Here is a 20,696-nt window from a genome sequence, read left to right on the forward strand (position 1 = left end):
GGAATGTGAGAAATGGATCCCCTGAGACAATCAGTGAAGGTTAATTGACAGAATTGGGAATATTCGCTTTGTTTAGGGCCTTTATGGTCAGGAGGGATCCATTTCCAGGATTTAGAAAAAAGGGACACCTTCTCCAAAATATTTTCCTATTATTATCCCAGAAGCCGCTTGACAGAAGGAACTGTGGCCATTCTGGCTTCCTGGGGACTAACTGAATGGAAACCTTAGCGTATATTTAAGTACCAGAGCTAGATACCAGAGTTATCAAGTTCTCCTGCAATTCTAGGCACAATACATGAATAATAAATCATTTTTTTTGGAACTGAAGCTGACCTGGCAGGACTCTCCTTCATGAACCAATTTCATTCTGCCTTATTCTATAAATGCACAAACTGATGCCCAAAGTGTGTGTGCGTATATACATATCTGTGATAGCAAGGGTTTGTGCTACATGAACTTTCCTCTCTGTAGGAGAGTGGCTAACCCCTGAGCCATCATCTCATTTACGTTTTCCAGGGACGTTTTACACTCACTTTCTCACAGATCTGGGAAATTTCACATACATTTTAACTTGTCCCCTTTTCCCCCTTCAGCCTGCTGCCCTTTTCTTCTCTACTTTCCTCTAAAAGCATCTTTCTCTCTCCTCAGCAAATCGCCTTTCCTTTGCCTCCCTTCTCAGCCAAACAGGAGCAAGTGTGGTAGATCCTGGCCTTTCCACACTGAGGTTTCTTCCACAGGACTTGCCCATCTCTGCCAACGCTAACTCCTGATGCTGCCACTTGTATTTACAGTGGGAGAGCAGCAGGGGTCACACTGTTTGAAAGCTGCAATCCCTCCAGCACAAAAACACAGGTGGGGATAAAGGAGAGGATGGATTGGACAGAAATTCAGGGCAGAAGAAGGGCAAAGACCCTTCAAAGACAGAAAGCAGTGATGAAAGCCTCAGTGCAGTGGTTGAATCTCTTCTTGTCACTTGCAAGCAGACACTTGAGCTGCTGCTCCAGATGACAGCTGTCCTTTCCCCTTGCTCCTGGCCCTAAACCCTTCCTTTCCAACCAGTCCCTACTAGGGCAGGGGACAAGAACAACACCACTATCCTAACCTCTGTCTAGCAGGATGGGAAAGATACCCTCTCATCATTAAGGTCCTTATCACCATCCCTTCCCATCCTCCCTGCTCTCTCCTCTGATGATCCACAGCCCAGGTTTGCTTAGTCAACTTGAAGTGAAATGTGGTGTGTTGGCCAAAACCCTCCATGAAAATCCTGTTAATTTGTTTGATGAGCTGACTCCAGCTGCAGCCAGACACAGAAACTCTGATTGCCTTTTTTCCCTTAACATTCCATCATGAAATGAGCCAGTATTGTGCCTCCGCTGAGGATGCCAGCAGGGATGGGTGTGAGAGGTGGGTGTGTGGGGAGGCATGGAGAGTTGAGGGGGAGCAGGACGCAGGGGGAGATGCATCTAATGGCATCATTTCCATTTCACAATAGCTAATCCTGCCTAAATCAGTGAAGCCCTGGAATCCTAATGAAAATGGGTTGGAACTTGTTCAGTTTATGATGAGCTTTTTAACCTCGGCTTCTTAATTAGCCTGGTGTGGGATTGAAATAGGGAAAATGGAACTGTTTTCTCCCCAGCCCATGTTTCTTCAGCAGTGTAGAAATGATGGTATTAAATGCTAATCTGATGGTTGGGTTTAAAGATAATCTCTGTGTTTAACTCTCCTTGAGGGATGTGAGGGGAAAACAGAGCAGGGGTTTCATGTTCATGAGGTTGGCACCTTCCTGGGATGTGCAGGTGTTTCCCAGACAGCAGAAAATGGGTCCTCAGAGGGTGCTGCAGAAGGGGGATGTGGGGACTATCTCCTCACACAGACTGGGGAGGAAGGTAGAAGAGAGGAAATGATGAATCTCACTCCTATTCATGCCATCAGTCTCAAGAGAAATGTTTCAGTTTCTGCTGCAGAAATGATGCTGTTTGGAACCATTTTGACTTAGGCAGGTGTCTCCAAGCACATTTTAGTGAATCTCTGAGAAGGAAGAATATCTGTGGCTACTCAAGTGCAAAGGGAATGAACAAGCTGAAAGGAGGCAAAGTTGCTCCAGAAAGGAAAGGCTGAACTCCCTCCTAGCAGAAGTGCTCCAGGTCAGGCAATTAAGCTGTGTTTCCTTGGACACAAAGCCTGTTTTCACAGCAGGGGCAAAAAAACCTCTCTGGAACTTCTTGGGCCAAAGGGAAGAAACATCAGATATATATTTCGCTTTGCATTCAGGAAGAATGGTTTGATGAAGTACCAAGAAGAACTAAGAGGTCGTTGGGAGCCATTTAGGTAAACAAGAAGCTCTTCCTCCTCTGAAGTTTTTGTCCCCATAGAGTAAGGAAAGAAAATGTACCTTCTTCTCCCCATCATGCTCTCCAGCAGAATAAAATGTGACTTTTCCCCTAAATAATTTACAGCCTGTCTTCCTCCTGAAAGTTTTGGTTAGTACAAAATGACACTTCTTACCCTTTAATGCTCTGATGAAATATCCTTCCATGTATAATTTAGGAACTGGCAGCTGGTAGTAGCAGGGCAGGTGTAGTTCTGGTGTTTGCAGGCAAATCCCTTAGCACTAGTTTGCTCCCAAGCCATGGGTGGAAGCAGTGCAGGGAGAACTGAGGACAGGATCAGCACAGACACGTCCCTGCCAAACCTGTGCTATCTGAAAGGGTAAAGAGCAACTGGGAAAGCAGCTTGGGGGACATCTCACTTCAAGGCAAGCAGAAAGGCTCAGGGTTATGTTCAGCAAAGGCAGGCTGGGTCCTTGATTGAGATATGAGCCTAAAGGAAGGGGAAATAAGGTCAAAGCCTCACTTTATTGCAGGCTTCCTTTGTGGCTTGGTCAGTGCTATAGTCTTGGAGCAGGAAACATATCTGTGATGTTTGTAGATTATGCTTAAGTTTGAATAAGCTTTCACAGAATGGGGCTTTGCATCTTTGTGTCCACAGAAGATGAAAAACTGCTCCTTGTTTTAGTGCTTTAAGAAGGGGGAAATAATTACTTCCTTTATTTAAGACACATTTTGAAACACAACAAGTGTTTTATTGCTCCTGGAGCATTATCACTGTGGTTTGAGTTCAATTTCCACACTCTTAAACCCAGTAACAATCAGCAGCGTTCAGGTTTCATCCCACATAAGCTCTCCCTTGTGAAATTTATCATTACATATTGAGGACATTTATTTTGTCTTGTCATTTGTTGCTGGTCAGAGCTTCCCTTGCCTGGAACACAACAGAGAAGGGCAGGTTACTTTATCCCAAACTAGCTTTTTGATAACCGTGGCACAGCCCTGTCCCACACTACAATGGCATGAAAGAATCTCAGGGTAGATTTAAGCATGGACGTGCTCTCTTCACCAGCAGAGGTATTTCCCAACCAGTATGATGGATGATTTCAGTCAAATGAGGACAACGTCCATCTGGGTGTGAACCAGTGATGGTATTTTTGACTTTTGCCCTTCTCTCATTACTTGAGGCCCTGCTTGCAAGGCAGAATTAGCCCTGAGCTCCTTTAGCTCCCCTTGTGCAATGGTTGTGCAGCGCTGGAGTGCCTCTGGCCATGGGCTTTTCACAGCTATTCATTAACGTTCAGCAATGGCACTTACTTGCTAATAATCTACCAACGTTTAATAAACACAGCCCAAGAGTTTTATAACCTGTTAACTTCCAAGTGGCAATAATTAAACAAAAACGATAAATAATTAAGGCTTAATTACATGGTATCAGTCATTTCATTTTCCAGCAGGCATGTTAAGTGCATTTGCCACTGCTGATCGGGGGCCCATTCTGCAAGCGCTCGGTACTTTCTCTGCGTGCCTGGATGGAGAGTCAGGTTCCATGCAGCTTTATGGTGGAGAAGAAAAAGGAAAATGTGCTTCATTAGCTGGGTAATTGTCCCCTTCCACCACTGAAGATAATTCCCACTGAGGCAGTTGCATGACTTTGGGAAGCCAGCAAATAGAGCTGTTTGTGTCTCATGTTTCCCTGATAGAATGAGCTGTAGGAAATGGGACAGATGCAGAAGAACAGCCTGGTGCCACACACAGAGATACCTCTTTTCCCTCTCTTTCAGTTTGGATCTGGATCCCAAACTGACATTTGTACATTGGGCCCTACATAACAGAATAACACAGAACCCAGCAAACAGACAGATGGCAAGTGTTTTAAGCAGTTATATCAGGATCCAAACTCATCATGAGATCCACAACTAATGTGAATCAGCAAAGCCCCGCAGTAGTACCATTTACAGCCTCTGAAAGATCTGATTCCAGAGTATTTCCACTCTGAAGACAGAGCCATAGTTGGAGGGGGTCCCCATAGCCTGTCAGCTGGAAAACTCAGAGCATCCATAGAGATGGCAAAAAAGGGAAGGAGTAGACAGCACTATAGCACTGTGAGGGGTCAGAGTATGAAGCAGGCGCTAATGAAGGACACTGAAGTCCTCTGTGCACTTAATGGACAAGGATAGATGGTACAGTCTGATACAGGCTAATAAAAGGGGAGATGAGCTGACAGCACAGAAGACTGAAGCTCTCTGTCTGGCCAGAGAGCAGGGATAGCACAGGCTGGTGAAAGGATCAGGAGGGAAAGCATGCACTAAATCCACTTGGTTATCAGCTGCCAGGGCTGCATTTGTCTTCTACAGGGAATAAATGGCCTCCATTGCTTCGAAAGCAAGGAACTGGTTTAATTGATATCTAGTGGACCCTTAGTCAAGGACGAGCCTTGCGCATTCTTTAGCTTGCTTCCCTGAAGCTGTACATCGAGCTGGTTTGCTTCAGTTAATGTCCAAGTGGTTGCAAAAAGCTTCCCGGTATTCAAGAAGCAAATTCCACTGTTTTTTTAGGGTGTTCCAGTTCATCCCCTCCAGATAGAGGATATAAATTGATTTTGGCCAATAAATCTATGTCTTTATTTCACCCAGCCCCACCGTTGCCAAGTTCTGGTTATGTCTGACAGTCCACCGGCGCTCCTCAAGACCCCAGAGCTGTCTCCTTCAGCACTGTGGCCATAGGTGACACAAATTTACTGCAATATGGGGTGGGGGGGAGATGCTAACACAGTCCTAGAAGTTTGCTGTTTCTGTTTTTCCATTTAACTCCATTACGGTCCACTGGATAAACGTAGGGACCTTTATCCTGCAGAGGAGTCTGTGTAAGTCAGAAAGCATTAGCCATGCAGATGATCACACTAAATAGCTTCGACTGCTTCTAGGGGTTAAGGAGAGATTGTGCATTGTAGGACTTGCCTACCCAGCTTGCAATAGTATATCACCAGCTGCTTAATGAGCTTCTATGTTTGGGTTCCAAGGCAGCTATGGATTTTGCTTTTCGATATGAGTTTCTTTCCCACATGGAAAGAGAATGAGGCTCAGACACAGGGTCAAGTTGTGGCCACTAAGTTATCATGTTAACTCTTTGGCAGGAGCTATGTGTGAGTTGAGAGTCCACTGCAAATGCAGTGCAACACAGCTCTTTTATTAGGGGATAAGCTGGTTGAATTACCTTTCATTTGCCACAGTGAAGGAGTCCGTATCACATCAGGCATGGAGCCTCAGCTAAAAAGTGATAACTCTTAATGTGTGGTGTCTGAGTGCACATTTTCATGTTTAATTGCACACTGTGTGCACTAAGAAAGAAGTCTAAACCAGGATCCCAGTGTAACATTTGTCCTTTCTGCTCTCACCAGCCAGCCCTACCCAAAAATAGCATTCCCAGCCCTGGCCACTCACTCATCATTCAGCTGAGATTCAAAACTGCTCGGGGAAACACAAACTGCCCTGCTAGCAAAATCCATCCTGTGAATCACAGAGAACCCTCAACATCCACAGAGAACGCAATATTCCCACTTGAGCAGCTGGGGACTCAATCAGGCAAGGTGTTTCTTTACCACCCGGAGCATTGCATAATGAAATGCTGAGGACACCTCCTCGCATGGATAGGAAGTAAATTCTCCATGGGGGAGAATATAGTGAGACAAGCAAGTGGAGATGCATTAGCAGAACAATGCAGATCTTCACAGAAATGGGGGCACATGTCAGCTGCATCCCACTGTGAATGATGTGTGGTGCTGTGCTTGAGGAACTGAAGCATCTTCAAGTGTGCTGGATTGCACAGAATTGCTAAGTGGCAACCCTGGATCTCTGGATAAGTCAGTGTGCCTGGCTTGATGTGCTTATTCTAACCTGATCCTAAAGCAGATGTTCTGGTGGGGTGGGCTATCTCAGGGGATCTGGGTTTGACTTGAGGTTAGACAGCACTCGTGTGGCTGTGGGAACGATTCCTCTTCAAATGGCACCACTAAGGTGATGTCTTACCCCACTGTAAGGCGAAGGTAGATTGCTCCATTCTGTCCAAGACAAAATTTCTTCCCAAGTTGCCTATTTCCATACTCAAGATCCCCCTTAGCAAGGAACACTGAGCTATTTAGAAATGTCTTAGGTGGTGATTTGAAAGAGTCCAGTCAGGAGTCCCAGGGTAGCTTCTTCATAGTCAAAAATACACCTTCTCTACCAAAACCTGGAGAAATAACTGCATTTCCCCATTTTCAGTTGCCCTGAGATAGCTGTTATTTAGGCATCCATAGTTAGTTCAACCATCGCATGCACTGCTATGCTGGACTGTTTCACCCAGGGTTAATGCAGCGTGAAGGAAAACGGGTACCTGTTCAGCACAGTAGTTCACAGATCAGTTGCTGGGGAGTCTGGATCTCTATCCACAAGAAGAAAAGGATCTGGAGAATGTGCTTGCTGGACCATGTTCTCCAGCAGCAGTAGAGAGATAATATAGAAAGTGTGGACATTACAACAGTGGGAATACAGAGATCTGACCCATGGAAAAAGGTCTCTTTCAGGGTTGCAAAGCCAAATGCAGAGAGGATAGTGTTAAATCCCTGAGTGGGTCTGTTCATGGGCAGATGCTTCCTGAGATGTTACTAGTCAGCCTTGCACCTGCTGCTTGGACATGACAAATGTGCTTCCCACCAAGAACTTAGCCTGCAGGTAGCAACTCTTTGGCATAAAACAAAAACAGCACAAAGTTGCTAGAAGCTACGCTAGGCTTATTTCTACAGAAGCCACTCTCCTATTTGAGTTTACAAAGACCAAAATGCCCTCCCTGCGATAGGGTCTTTTTCTTTCTGCCGCATCCCAATTTGCATTACCTGGTCCTCTCAACAGCTGCTATTGTACAAACTCAATTGCTTTAAATGACTAGAGGCCTTAGTTTGCTCTGCCATATATGTTGGTGTCTGGACATTAAATATTTATTGAAAGATTCATTATTTGGCCATTAAATATTCATTTGTACGAGGGAATGAATTGGATGAGCTGGATTTGTATTTGTTTTGCAGGAATTGGCTCAGAATTGGAAATGTCTGCTTTCTAAAGGGTGGTGCTTGGGGGCAGCTCTTTTTACACTCGTGGTTTTTCAGTATTTGGTGCCTGTCTTTCAGGCATCCTTTGCTCTCCATTGGCTGGCTGCCTGTGCTTTGGAGATTAACTTTGCTATCGATATGTTTGTGTTTTGTTTACAAACCATACAGTTTACAACAACTTCCTTCTGCCCTCCCTCCAATCACACACACAGAGAAGAGACTTAAGATGCTCAAGCATCAGTGTAATTGTTTTTGTTACCAGGAGACGTCTGGTTCTGTTCTGTCTCTTTAAGTGAAGTTTATGGCCTGAAAGGTAATTGATTTGCAATGGTATTTAAGACAAGAGCTGGAGGATACTGCTGTGCTCTCCTGCAATACAGTAGCCTGGAGAAAACCATTGCTGGAGCAAAAACATCGACTTCTTTTGTGATGTGGTCTCCTCTGATGCACTCAGCAGGGGGGAAGTTTGCTCTATTTTTACAGAATTGTCTGCTATTTTTGCAGAAGGAGTTTGGACACTGTACAGTCTTGCAAGTTGTGCTGTGACTTAGGCAATGTGTGTGGGAAGGGAGGGCAGGATGCTCCACGCTTCTGATCGCTGCTCCCTCCTGTATCTTTTGCCTTGGAGGAGGTTTTAGCTTGTTTCTTTCCACAAAAGGTAGTTTTAGGAAGGAGTCAGGCAGGGCTGGAGAATCTGCTGTGGTTTGGGCATATGGTATATAATGGCACAGTGGGAGGGATAAATACATTCCTGATTATGGTTAGGGACAGTGCCAACATAATATTAGGGGGTAGGATTAGAGAAGACTTTCCTAATACACTTTCATTCTGCAAAATCCCCTCAGCGCAATGCTGTGGGAGAAGCTGAAGCTCAATTGAAACAGGCAGAGGGGGCAAGGAGATGCACACAACTGTGACCCTAGCTTCCCATGGCTTGCCACTGGGGATCTTTGCCTTCCCAGGACATCCAGAGTGTCTTTCCCTGTTTTTACAATAGGTGACACAGAAGCATCAGCAAGCAAAGGCATCTTCAACACCTCTGTTGGACTTTCTGCTCTGAGTTCTCTTTCCCCCTATTACAGGGAGCGACAGATTGCCCACTTTCCTCTTCCTTCTCCACCTTAAGGGGAGGTGACTCCTCTCCACCTTAATCTTTAATATTCTCACTGAATAATAAGCTTTTCTGGTCATTTACTCAGCAAGGATTTGCCATTCCAATATTTCATTAATCCTGTAACATAAAAAACAGAAGATACGTACACGATAGAGCAATAATTCTTTTGGTAGCTTGCATATAATACACACAGCATAAGGGCAAATAAGTTTTGAAGGGAGGTGTCAAAACCACTCTCTTACACTCACTTTTGGGGACCAATGACATTTGTCACCAGACTGTTACTTAGGCATTATGAGACAACAGGATTACAGCAGATCAAAACTCCTCTGTCTCTGGGAAACCCCTATCTGAACCAGCTGCTACAGCAGTGATGGAAAGCCAGGCAAACGTAATATATTCATGTCATTTTGGTCCAATGGCTCCACTTTGATCAAGGGACTGCTCTGAAAATTGCCAGAGATGCTCTCTGCCTGCTGCTCTGGGCTCTGTCCCTTGTACACATGGTTTTCTTAGGGATGTGCCCACTCTGTCAAACACCCAGGGAGCATCGCTTTTGCGGGATTATCACAGAACCTCCTGGGGAAAAGACAAATCAGACTTTTTATCTGCTTTTTTTCTGCTTGCCACAAGCTAGTCCCAGCTTTCAACCACTTCTGCTCCTCTCTGCTCTGTCAAAGGACTAGAGATGATCAATTTATGGTGTCTACAGAGTGATAGGATGAAAAGATGTTCTGAAAATGCCTTGGATGAAAAGATGCTGTAAAAAAATAATCTTTACCCTGATAGACTGATTACAATCTATTGTGCCATGGATTAGTGGGTATTTATTCATCTTATTTTTTATTCCTATGTACAGATGCTCTGGACCACAATGACCTCTTTGAAGTCATTATTGGCTCTTGCATCCATCAGTAGCACACAGGGCACATTAATAAGCTGTGTATAGAAAAAGACAATGAAGTCCCCAAGAAGTCATTAAGAGTCTATTGTGCCAGTCTGACTGTAGCCCACAAAAGATACTGAAACTGTAAGCTAAAAATATCCTTTAGAAATGCTGTTGACACAGTTATTTTACATTGGCAGCAACATCCTGCATATACACATGCTACCTTACTAGTCCTGCTCAGACCAATGTATGTTCTGGGAAGCATCTGGCTTTTCTTGGGATTCAGCAATCTCCAAATGGTACTGTCTGCGCCAGCATCCTCCAGCTTTGTTATTGGAGTGCAAAGGAAAATAGGAACTTTAACTCTGTCCTACAATCCCCATTGTGTGAAATACTACACAAACACCCAGCTAGAGACTGGGGTTGGGTCAAAGGGCTGGAAGCAGAAATGGTACAAGAAAAGAGGGGAAAGAAACATGTACCTGTTGTGTTTCTGCCCCTTTTTGGATCCAGAGGTCCTCCAACCTCACAAAACACATCTTCAAGAGAGAGACATCATCTCCCTCCAACAGCAGGGGAGCTGACCTTATATTTTCCTAGTGACAGCACCCCTGGCAATCTGCATCCTGCATGTTGACTGGGACACTCCAAGGATCTTGTGCCTAAAGAAACAATTCTTTGCAATAGATGGAGCTGCTCAACTGACTTAAGAGCTATTGTCTGGGCTCTCTGCAGGCTCAGACAGACATCATCACATTTTCAAGGTATTCCTCACAATTTCTAGGGTTAGGGACAATGTTTCTTTTCTTAATGGAAGCTGGATTTGGTTGTTACTAGTCAAAATCAAGAATAGAAAGCAAGATTCTAGTCTGAAGAAGACCTAAACTAAGAGGACGGTTCCCATGGTCGTTAGTGTAGTGTTGACACAAGATAATACAAAGCCCTCCAATGGCCCAGCTGCACTGTAAGAAACCTAAACCATACAAAAACAGAGCATGCTTACCCAAATACCTAAAACTGCTCTAATCCTCATCTGCAAGTGTGTAAAATATGACAGATATTTCAACAGAAGGTTTGAAAAGCCCTTTCATCCATCCATCTCAGCTTAACATACTCTGATCCTGCAAGAAGAGATTGCAGACTACAACCAACCACTGAAATTAGCAAAGAGAAAGGTGGGAATTGTAAAAATCCAGTTCTGCTTTTCCCTTTCCTACTTCAAACAAGCAACAAGATTATTCCCTGCCTTACTTGGCTGTGGAGTCTTCAATATTGTGTCTAACTCATGCTGAGTAATGCGTATTGATTGCTTTGTTACAAGCTTTATTGTTCAGTCCATCACCAATAAAAAAGTTTATGTAAAACAAGAGCTGAAGAAAGCAAAGTGAGAGAAAGTGAGCTGGAGAGTGTGAATGCACACAGGAGATAAATGTGACTTTTATTTCCACACAAATATCCTATGCCCGAATTTTAGCAGCAGGGATTTAGTTTTCATTACACCTTTGGAGGAAAGGGTTTGGTTTTGTTTTCTTCCTACTTGTTCAAGTCTTCTTAGGGAAGGGGTTTGGTTGTTGTTTTCTTCCTACTTGTTCAAGTCTTCTTAGGGAAATAAAGTACCAGCAGAGAAGGGGAAAACCAGGTAAAGATGCTAAATTTGTATATGAAAAGGAGTGGCTGAGCACTTCAATGCACTTTAAAGGCACGATAAAAGAAAGAATGAGGATTTGCAGCAGGAAACCGGAGCTGGCATGGCAATCTTTAGAGCTGGCTTTCTCTAAACACGACACAAGTGATGTGGGGGGCCATAACTACCAGCACTTCTCTTTGCTTCCCAGTGGCTTTTAGGATGAAAAGAATTTCATTTCCATGGCCAAATGTTATTGCATGCTGTGGCCTTTGCTGGATGATAAATGAAATAGAGCTAGAGATAATGATAATGATTTGTAAAGGGGATGCATCCCTCCACTAACAGATTGAGTGAAATCCACCCAGTTTGTTTCTTAAACACCATGTCCCCACCAGTAAGTAGGTATGGAAATAGATACAGGGACAAAAGAGGCTTTGATGTCTGACCAAGCCCCATGCCAGGATGCTATTACAGTGTGCTACCAATGTTGTGATAGAGCAGCAGTGCTTGCAAGGGGCTCTGGTGTTCTCATTTGGTGCTGTGCCTTTAAGAGTGGTCCAGTGCATATCACAGCCTGGTTCTTTGCTGAACTCTTCCCGCCTTGCAAGCTGCTTTGTTGCTGTGTTTCCCTGCAGAGCATCATAAGGACATTTACCAGTCTCGGTTCTTGCGGTCCCATTAACTTTTCTGGGCCTCAGACAATAGAGCTGTGGAGCTAACTTCATTCATTTAACCAGTGAGAAGAGGGTGGGGGTGAAAAATAGAATGCATTTTCTTTTAATGTGATGGATACACGATGCCATACTCACATCCCTGATCCAGTCAGCAGTGTCAGCACTCACTGGCATCCAGAGCTTTGCAAATGATGACTCACTTGCTTCAGTGGTGAAGCAAACTCATGGAGTAAAAAAGTGCTTCAAGGTTATTCAACAAGATGTTTTGACCCAAAACTGAAAGTTCATATTGTTATAAGGCATTTGTTAATGGCTTTTTCGCTTGTTTTCTTTTGTAAATAACAGAAAATAAAGAACCCAGTTTCAAAATGAGACCGTTATTACGGAAGGAAAAGTGGAAGCATTATTTTAGGAAACAGAAATAAGGGAAAATGTTTCAACCTATCTTTTTGTTTCTTAATTTTAACTCTGTATTTTTGTACTAACTGAAATTAGTCACTTGCTGAGTCTGAACTGAAAAGTGCTGCTCATCACTTCCCCAGATACCATACACCAGTGAATCAGATACTTTCACAAAGAATATTGCCTTCATCTCTTCCAATGATCTTGGTTTTGCATAGGTGAAATGCAAGCAAAAAGCATTGTAGCAGAGAGGTGTTTGCTGGAGCATCAACATCACTTTTGGAAAGAGGACCCCTTCCTATTTTGCTTGGTACATATAACCGCTCTTTCTCCAGCTTGCCTGCCTGACCCTATTTATCAGCAGTGTGCGTGGTAGGGAGGACTGGTCTCTGTGCTCCAGGTAAATCAGTGTGGATAAACTATGGATCACTAGAGGGAGATGCCAGATGGAAAGCAGAGAACAGTGCCTAGCAGATGTGAGAGTCATGGAAATAAGAAACAAAACTCTATTAGCCACTACTATTACTAGCCACCTTCTTAGAATTAAAAATGGGCTATTCTGCCCACTTTAGTGTAATTTTGGTGAGGAAGCTGCAAGTTGGCATTGATAACTTATTAGTAAACCCAGATAGGGAACCTTCTCAAACAAATCCTTTTTACCCACAAAATAAAGGTATTGGTTTGTTGTGTAACTCACCATCCACCATGCTTTGTTAAAGGAAGAATACATCTAGTGATCCTGTTTGAGAACTTTGGGCATGTGTCACAATGTGATTAAATCACCTGCTCTGCACAGGTGATTTTGATGAAATTCATTTCAATTTAATGAATTACAAGTGAACCCAAATTCTGAAATGAAAGAAAAAGGGAGAAAATGGCCTAAGGGACACCCACGACAATAAAAAATTGCTTCAGCTAAGCATGGTACTGGAGAGATTTAATTTGTTATTAGTGTTATGCATCCCCCAGTATGTTGTGTCTGTTGGATGAACACCCCTATTGGTCACTACTGGCTAACGAGGGCAAAAACAGTGACAAGGCTGCACTGGTACTGCTTCACCATCACTGAAATGCAGCCACATCCAGGCACTAACAAGACAGAACTATAGCAAACCCTGTGTATGAAGGAGAGAGAAATGAGATGGTAAGCAAAAAAATCAAACAACATTTGAAAGCTGGGAGATTTGGTATAAAAAAACCTCAGACTACCCTGGCAGAGCAACTGTGCTGTGTTCGGTTTGTCATCCCCAAAAGCTTCTTGGTCCAGGTTTGTTCTGGGTCTGCTGGCAGTGGGAGAGAACAGATAGCTGTGGCTGAGGAGGTGTTTTGTGCCTGGCTAACTCAGCCGCAGCTGTACCTGAGGAAATGCTTCTCAATCTCTTGATCTCAATCTCTTACTCTTAGAAGTAAGACTTCAAGAGCCAGAAAATCCTTGCCAAAGCCTGACAACTTCCTGTGGCAGGTGTCAACTACGGACATGAGAAATGAGTTATTAAATCTCAACGACAGAATCTAACTCGTGATAGCTTTGACCTGTCCTGCATCCACTCACAGCACCCTTATGTTGATAGGTAAGGCAAATTCCTTTCGTTGAATCAGGAACAAGAGGTTTTTGCTGTGTTTGAGTGAGTGAAAACCCAAACGATTCTCTTCCTAATTAGCCTAATGAGCCTTTTGGCTCTCACATGATGACAAGTAAATGAATTTGCCCTTTCCTTGACAAGTTCTTATGGGAACAATACTAAGGCTTTTGTAACAATGCATCAAAAGTACAAAGTCATTAAAAACAGTTGTCCAACTATGAAATTAGTTATTGATTAATATTGCTTCCAGACAGCCATATTGTTCATTCAAAAAAGAAAAAAGAGTCCCAATGTTCATATTTCTTCATGAAGGTAGGTTGTTGAAATATATAAAACATTTGAGATCCTGAGGTCATGTGTTTGTGGTTCTGCACTTGGACACAATCACTCTTTTCTTTTGGAGCTCACAGAGGTCTTGCACTTCCAAGTAGTTGATCACTGTAAGCATCTCAACTACTCTCACCTTGATATGCCTATTCCCAGCTGCAGACATCAGCCTCTCCTGGAAGAAGCCTTACTAAAATGAGCACAACTAGTCCTCCTGTGAGTCACAGGGACTTTGTTATCTCCCAGGCTGTGAAGCAGAGTTATAAAAAGAACAGAGGGCTCCTAAAAGTAGCTGAAAGGCCCGTGGTGTGTGAATAGAGTCAGGAAATAACTGAGTCATCTCAAGTGTCATTAAGGGCCAGAAGAGTGGTATTAGAGTGAACAAGAGCGCAGAACAGGCTGTGAGCAATGGCCTCATCTCTGCAAGTATGATTTCCATGGTCACCCAGGCAGGTCAAGAGATGTGTGTCTGCTCTTTTATACAATTCAGGCTCCATAATACATTAGTCTTTCAATGGTGAAGAAAGAAAGTGATTGAGGGAGAAGAGAAAGAGACCAGTGAAACAATACTTGGAATCACAGTAGCCAGAATGTCTGTGCTTTTTAAGATGATGGTGGTTGACAAAGTTTACCACAGTGTCATAACTTCATATGTGTAAAACCATAATGCATTTTGCAATCTTCTCCCTTGCACAGAAGTCACATTTGTCAGAGTCTCAAAGAATTCCAAGTACAGTTCAGGTTTCATTTCACTCGGAGGTAATTGCCAGTCAGCATTCATCTGTGGGCTGAGCTGGTCAGAAGTGTTCAAAAACACAGTAGGCTTTTTCCACATAAATACCTACTTGCCAAAACTAACATGTCTGGCAAAAAATGCCAAAAAAGAGAAAGAAAAAACATATTTCCCTGAACTTTCAGCTCTCACAGGAGTCTGGCCCAGTAAATTGCACTGTTATAATGTTGTTCCTCCATCACAATTGCTTCAGAATGATTACTTTTCTATTTCATCCTCAGCTGATTAGTCCCTAGGCTCAATTGCTTTCAAATGAATGCAGTACCATCTATTTGTGTTTTTGATTCTGTGGGAAAAAGTCTACATACTGTGATAAACTAAATAGATTGTGTTTGTCTGTGTGGGGTTTTGTTTTCAAGAAGGAAATAGTTTTGCTGGAGCTGAAATTCTGATTTTTGAGTATTTATCTCTAATGCAACTCCACCGTTGTTTTTTGATTTGAGAAACAGCTTGCATAGCTGATGCAAACAGCTTGGAAAGCTTGAACTGAATTATGGAAAACACATATTTTTCCTGTCTTTCTCCTCTTTGTAAAGGAATTGCTGAAATGACCTACACATTCCTGCATACCAATACCCATTAAAATACTGGTATTCTTGCTTTTTCCATCATACCTATAAGGATAAGTAATCATTCAAAAAATGATGTACTTAAAAGACAAATAGTCCTTGCCCTCTTTTTTATTATAAGGTGTTCAGATAGTTTGGGAAATTTTTAGATAGCCATCCAAAGTGAATCTTATCAGGTTTGCCTATTATTGCTTATCAAATCTGAAACATGCCTGGCATAATTTACATGGAGCTATTTGGCATTTCACAACCCCTTGCTATATGTCACTCAAATGCAAGTGATGGGCACTTCAAAGAAAAGCAAGGGGCAGTTTTGATCACTTCTTGATAAGTTCCTTTGGACCAGAATGTCTTGCTTAGAAGCCCACTAGTTAAGGCTTGCATTCCTGATAAGTTTCCATGCATTATTAACCTAATTGGACCCAACATACATTCTAAGATTCTCATTAATATTTTTTAACACATTATGGCATCTTTATCCTTGAGCAGTCAACCGAGTTTTCATCCTCATGAAAATGGGTTCCTCCTAATCAGACAATATCCAATCATTTCCAGTCCATAACGTACATTTCTTCTATATTCTTTCAATTTTGCAGCTTTCTTACCAATCAGCACAATACATTTCACCCTCTGCATTATTTCTCCATAAACCTTGCCACTGTTGCCAGCAGCTGCTACCTGAAAGGATGCTAACTTGAGCTGCAGGACATGTCAAAGGGATGACCTCAGACTAAATGGAAGAGGAGACTATTCCTAGCATTTTGGCAGAAATACTCCACTAATTTTTTCCCTTTTGACCCTTTACTGATACTGATCATCTTCAAAATGAGTCAAATACTACTGGCATTTATCCAATATGATAATAATATATCAATTATATTTATTTACCGATATTGACTGGTAAATAAATAGTACTACAACCCACTGATTGCTAAGTTACTTGTGAATTTATCTATATAGCAGTACCATTTTGGAGTCCAACACCTGAATACCACAGGCTGAGATGATACAAAGAAACATGGAAAGAATGACCTTAAGCTAAAGTTATCACTGGTGTTTCTAGGTACTATGGCTGCCACAGCAACAGTAATCAGCCAGAACTATTGGGGGGGGGGGGGAGAAATATTATTTTTTTTTTATAAATTCAGAAGTTTTTATGGTTATTGCCTAAAATTGAACTCTGTAGATTATTTTAAGTGGGTAGATTTTTGGTTTGTACATTATTTTAAGTGGGTAGATTTTTGGTTTGTATCCATGAAATTGCTACCATATGAGCAAGATTTTCCAGACATTAATAGATTGATTTTGGTATAATTGTAACTATATTAATTCATCCCAATTACCTCTAAGTAAAATTTAAGTTAAATTGAAGAAATTAAGAATGAAAACCCTGCATGGAAACCTTAAAGCATCATAAGATTGTCATTTCTCATCCGCAAAGTCATTCATCCTGCAACTGAGAACACAACATAAGTAGTCTTGGTTCTCCAAATATTAGTAAACTATTATTTTCTGTATGTTTCAAAACCAACATAACAGTCTCTCCACAAAGCCAATATGTTTGGGGTTTTTTCCTTCATTGATGGAAAAAGTGTCTGTGGCTGTTTCCTTTCTTTTGGTTTCTTGTTGAGGAAGTTGATGTGTAGAGATCCATTTATAATGTGAAGACGTTCAACTGTAAGGACACGTTTAAATATGTAGTGGAAGCACTGGTATTGGTCTGAGAGATGGCGAGCAATCCTGATACCTAGATATGTTCCCCACAGGTGCTTGGGAGCAACCCACAGCTCGTTATGTGTGTACTGTTGCTCCAAATACCAAGGGCATGGCTAGGATGAGCCCTCTGCAGGGCTTAATAGGAGATCCAGATAAGAGAGCTTTTGTCCAGTCTTGGAGAAAACAACTGTATTATAGCTTAGCCACGACCTGCATTGGTTCTGTTGTACTAGAAGAGTTTCAGTGGAAGCTGGCTTCAAGTGGAACCTCTTCATGATTAAGTTCTCTCATCACCATAGTTAGAGGAGCTCTGATGACGTTCCTGCACAAAAGAGAACTGTGAATAGGTGAAGCAGACATACACATACCAACTTCACATATGTTTTTCTACTGTGATACAGGGTTCTCAGCGCTCCATATGTCAAGGTATTTCAACTCACTTGCATCTCATTTATTCATCTCTCTGATGAGTACTACTCTCATAACTGGCTATCTCTTCCAAAAGACCCCTGCAAAATCACATCTCTCCAGTTCCTGATTTCTAGGTACACACTGGGCTAGGAAGGGCCTTGGACTGTATCTCTGTTGAGGTGGTTGATTGGATGCACTGATATGGAGATGAAGATTTATTACTAGAGGTTATCATGTTGCCATCACTAGCATATTATGTCTACTCTTTAGCTGAATTTTCCCAGTTGTACTGATCTCTGTAGACTTCAAGGGTTGGCCTGGTGCTCTGCTCTGAAATACAACAGCTAACTAGAACTAGCATGAATCAGATAACATAGTTTAGATCATCCTTGCTCTGCTGGGAATAGAGACACACTGGTTACACTGAGGAGAGCCAACAAAAGCCATCCCTCTCCCTGCAGCAGAGTCATTCATATGGAGAGAAAACTGCTTGCAGAAAGGTACTTCTTAATTGTGCTTTGGTTCTGGACCCTCTGGTGAACACACTGGGAACAAATGAAAGTTCCTAGTGTTGGGGGGAAAAAAAGAGGAAGGAAAAAGTTTTGCCTCTTAGAGCAGGGAAATAGTTTGAGGCTATGTTTTAATTAAAATGAATATCTGCACTATCTTAATGTTATTGCCAGTTAAGTGTAGCAGGGTGATTTAGAGTTCCATAACACAATTATACTCCAGTAATGAAGCTCTGCAGAATTATCCCAGGAATTCAAAATGCAGAGGGGAGCTGTAGCTCTCATTTGTAACCATGTTACAACCTTTATTGTTACAGTATTTTCTGTTTTCCTCTAAGATTAACTCAGTCCTATTTAAGTCTCTGGTTACATTAAAGAGAGATTGGGAAAGGGTGACTGGAGCTGTTTTACTACCCTGCAGCGGTTTGGTTCATGATGTTCTTATACAAGCACAAAGCTGACTGCTTCAACCTGTTCATGCCCTTAGTGTTTCTATGGGGAGACAGGATGCATGTACATAACTAGAAATACCACATGCCATGTGGTTTTGCAGGTGAGGTCTCAAATGAGTGAATATTCTAGCAATGAAATCTCTGTTGAAGATGCCTTGAGAGGCAGCACAAAGTTACTTTACACCTTTGCTTCTGGTTCATTCCAGTGTGCTGAGGAGGTCTCCTTTGCTTGTGGGCCCTTGACTGGGTTTGCTGCTAGGGAAAGGAAGGGGTGCATAGAATCATAGAATGGTTTGGATTGAAAGCGACCTTAAAGATCATCTAATTCTAACTCAGAACCTGCTCTCCCACAAGGACTCTTCATTTGAGGAAGGCTCATTTGATTTTTGTTTCTGGAAGTGGGAAAACTGTTTGGAGAAAGCCAGAAGCCCTGTCAATCATCATTCCCATTTGGAAACAAATCTGTTTGGTATTGAGGAAAGATGAAAACTGAACCAAAGCTAACTACACTGGAGTTTTCGATTTGCAGCAAATAGATTAAAACCAGAAAGGAATCGATATGATAGAAAGAGCAATCCTCAGGAACACCTCCAAACCCCTACGGCAGACCCCAGTAGCCTGATTAATCCAAGCAAACAGCCTGTGGATACTCTCTTCCTGCCTCTGGATTTTCTTTGTGCAATTTCATGTCACAACCAGGGTCCTGACCACTCAAATGAGGCATATCTGTCAGCCTTTACAGGATTTTCAGTGTTCAAATCTAGCATCATAATCCTGTAGATATAGAGATTCTGGCTCCAACCAGGTAACACTTTTTTTTTGGGGGGGCGGGGGGGGGAAGAAAAGTTTCAAATCTGAAATGTGAGGAGGTTCTTTCCATTTTCAGCATGGAATGTTTCCGTTTTCTTGCTTGCAACTGGTTTTAGTTTGTCTATTTCCTTCCAGTGGAACCTTTTGCAGCCACGTCTTAGCAATAATAACAGCTCTTTCTTTTAGACCTTGGTCTATTCACACTGAGATGTGCTTTTCTGCCTTCAGGCCTTCTAAAATACTATCCAATGGGGTAAAATGGTGCTCAACATGTGTAAAGCCTTTATCTTTCACCTTTAGGTCATTTTCACCTCTATGGCCCCCAAAGTACAATTCTTCTGTTGTTAAGCTTTAGGCTGTCACCTCACAGCTGTCTAAAAACCCAGAGCTTCAGCTTCAACGTGAAGAAGCAGCACACTGTTAGCATAAAAACCAGGTCAGTCCATTTTCTGCAGAAAACATTCCTTGGTCCATTTCCAATCGCTTGCTAAAAGCTCATGACCATGGAATAAAGGCTAAGGTAAAATGTCCTGGAGCTATGAGACAATATCTCAGGATGCAGGTGCCCTTGGGCTCTGGTTTAGGTTTCGATGTGTCTTACTGCATTTGCTTAATGATTTTCTAGGCACCTATGGCCATAGCATCTGGGCTGCTGCCACAGATTAAATGCAAGCAGACATTAAATCAAACTGTCTACAGCAGGCTGCAAAAACGGGCCTCCTCCTTCTGCTACCACAATCAGGCACAAGTGACTCAGAAATGGTCCAAATTCACACAAAGACATTGCTGAAAGGATGTATCTTGTGGTGCTCTTGGCAAGTTGGCAGGGTGACTGTGGGTTACCAGGAAATCCACACTCTCCAACTGGAATTCTTCCATCTTGAATAACAGAGAAAATAGGGCTGGAAAATATCTCAAATTGCTTGAATATTCTACAGCCTCACTATATAGAGAACTTACCCTTGGTTTCCCTTTGGGGCAAAATCTCAGGCATCATTTATGCAGCACAAGACCCTGTGGCTCAGACACTGAGACTTTGGTGTTCCATGGCTTGTTATTAGATATTTATTGTCCCAGCACGACTACTTGAATTTGTGATAGCACACATTGAGAGAGATGCATGCCTATCAGGAGCCACTGCCCAGTGGAAACATTCGTGCCTGCACTTGTATTTCATCCCATTTGGGCTTTTATATTCTGTGTTTTACTATTGGAGCTGGACACATACATGACCATTATCTGCCTGCTACTCATTCAGTTAAATCTCCTTCACTATAAGAGAGTAAGGGATAATCTCAGGGCATGTAAAAATCTGTTTGTGCCCATCTGCTTGCAATAGGTTTGTATTGCAGCTTGTTTGGAAAGTAGTATCAGTTCTTCATGTGGGAAGGAAAGGTCACTGTC

The sequence above is a fragment of the Neopsephotus bourkii genome, unplaced genomic scaffold, assembly GCF_033783945.1.
Source record: "Neopsephotus bourkii isolate Nb327-2 ecotype Australia unplaced genomic scaffold, CSIRO-AGI_Nbou_v1 NB_659, whole genome shotgun sequence".
In the NCBI taxonomy this organism is placed as follows: Eukaryota; Metazoa; Chordata; class Aves; order Psittaciformes; family Psittacidae; genus Neopsephotus; species Neopsephotus bourkii.